At 36.8% G+C, this 2,500-nt stretch overlaps 1 protein-coding gene across 2 annotated transcripts in view; it reads left to right on the top strand.

The window, feature by feature from the left end:
* LOC106872636 (thrombospondin type-1 domain-containing protein 4) overlaps positions 1-2,500 on the top strand; it is a 334,387-nt gene that overhangs the window by 138,249 nt on the left and 193,638 nt on the right. The window lies entirely within an intron of this gene.

Genomic DNA, 2,500 nt, shown 5'->3' with positions numbered 1-2,500 from the left:
GAACCGGCTATTGGAAGCAAAATTTTTAATATTGAAAGAAAAAAAAAACGCATTTGGCCAAATTTGGGCATACGACAGTTTAACAAAATAGCAATGATATTTTTTTCGACACTTTGTAATGAAGCTTCATGCAAAGCAATATCGCCATGGCCAACAATTTCAAGGAATCGGGAAAGTCAGTTACAACTACCCCAGAGTTTAGCTGGTACTTATTTTATCGATCGCGGAAACAGCCGAATTGATGTGTTTTGATTTTGTCGAGTCATATCGAAGGAATACCATCCCGACAGGATGAAAGGCAAAGTCGACTTCGATGGAATTCGAACTCAGAACGTAAAGACGGACGAAATGCCGCTAAGCATTTAAGCATTTTCCCCGGCGCAGTAATGATCCTGTCTGCTTAGTCACATACCATAATATTGGTTACAAATTTTGACCTACAGCCAGCAATCGTGGGGAAGGGTAAATCGATGACACCGACTCCAGTGCTCAGCTGCTACTTATTCTATCAGCCCCGGACGAAATGCCGTCAAGCGTTTTGCCCAGCAAGCTGACATACACCGCAGCACGCCGCCGCTTTATTATGTAACATAATATTAACTGAAATAGACATAACTTTTCTATCCGCTGAGAAATTACAGCACGTAGGTTAACCATAATACGATAAGTAGATTAAAATGGAAACTAAACGGACTAGTTTCGTCTTTCATATTATGAAACTCCTATGTTTTATAAAGACATTGTTTTGTTTTGTTTTTTGCTCTTTTCTATTTCTTGTTCTACAGCTATTAATGCCTGGCTATCGAGTCTGTGGCTTTGTGTAATATTAATAACTAAATTTTAGTCATGTTTTTATAGTTTTGCATATAGTTCTATGAGTAATTTTGTAAACTTGGCCAGATTAATGAGAGACGTAGTTAACAATCACTGATGAGACTTTAATGAAGAAAAAACACTTTCCGTTTCGATCCTATTACACAACGGAATTAAACATTCGTTTATTATATTTCTATATGCATAAATATTCATATACATGTATAAACACACACGTACACACACACACGCACATATATACATATACATACATGTATATATATATATATATATATATATATATATATATATATATATATATATATATATATATATATATATATATACACATAAATTTACTTTTAACACACCGTCGAGATATATACATATATATATATATATATATATATATATATATATATATATATATATATATATATATATATATATATATTTATATATAAACAGCATTAATGTATTGAACAATAATTAATAATGTACTCTGCTGACGTCAGCTTCAGTTAAATATCCTCAAATTATGTCTCCTATGGTCATCACACAATTTCATAATTTACTCGTCTTGTCGCACTCTTATTTAGTTCTTAATGCTGTACTGCTTAATGCTGGTACTGTTGTTGTTGTTGTTGTTGTTGTTGTTGTTGTTGTTGTTGTTGTGGTTGTTGTTGTTGTTGCTGTTGTTGTTGTTGTGGTGGTGGTGATCGTGCTGGTGGTTCTGATTCTGGTTAATTCGTCGATGATGAGATGATGACATTGTTGGTGACGATGTCGGTGATGATGACGGCGACGGCGACGACGACGATGATGATGACGATGATGATGACGATGATGATGATGATGATGATGGTTTTACTATTCACTTTATCGTATGTGTTGGTTCCACTGTTGTATTTATTACCATTGTAAACGTCGTTTTTCTGTCTGAATGTTTTACAACGCGCGCGCGCGCACGTGTGTGTGTGTGTGTGTGTGTGTGTGTGCATTGTATATACATTGTAGCTGCTGTTTTGTTTTTGTTGTTTCTGTTGCCGTTGTTATTTGTCACCATGTTCTTGTTGTCGTCACCGTTTCTACATCGGTAGAAATCAGAACCACTCAAGCAAGACCATGGCCACCACCCATCTAATCGGTCGGATATCACCATTACTACTACCATCACCATCACCATCACCACTGTCAACAACAAGAACAACAACAATGGTACTGCCATCACCACTACCACCACCACCACCACCACCACCAAGAGCTACGCAATACAATTAACAACACCACCACAACCACTACAATCACCCCCATCCCCAACATCACCACCACCACCATCAACACCAACACCACCACCACCACCGTCACAATTACCATTAACACCAGTAACAACAATGCCTCCAACATGGCCGTCAGAATATGTATTTCTGTCATCATACAACTCAAATAACATTCCCTCTCTTGTTATTTTGCCCCCTTTTTTTATTCTGTTTTGCAAATCCCATATCTGTCCCCTTGAAATGACTCAACCCCGTTTACAAAGAATCCCTTTCTTCCATGATTCTACGATCCAGTTTTCGGATAACAGCCTCCCTGCGATACGACAATCCGTTAATTGTTTTGTTGATGACTGATTATAAGTTATGTCACTTGATTCAGTGGTATCATTGTTCAAATATAAAACTGA

The sequence above is a fragment of the Octopus bimaculoides genome, chromosome 12 (genome assembly GCF_046866305.1).
Source record: "Octopus bimaculoides isolate indiv1 chromosome 12, ASM4686630v1, whole genome shotgun sequence".
Taxonomy (NCBI): Eukaryota; Metazoa; Mollusca; class Cephalopoda; order Octopoda; family Octopodidae; genus Octopus; species Octopus bimaculoides.
Note: the sequence above shows the minus strand (reverse complement) of the source record. Positions and strands in the feature narration are given on the sequence as shown.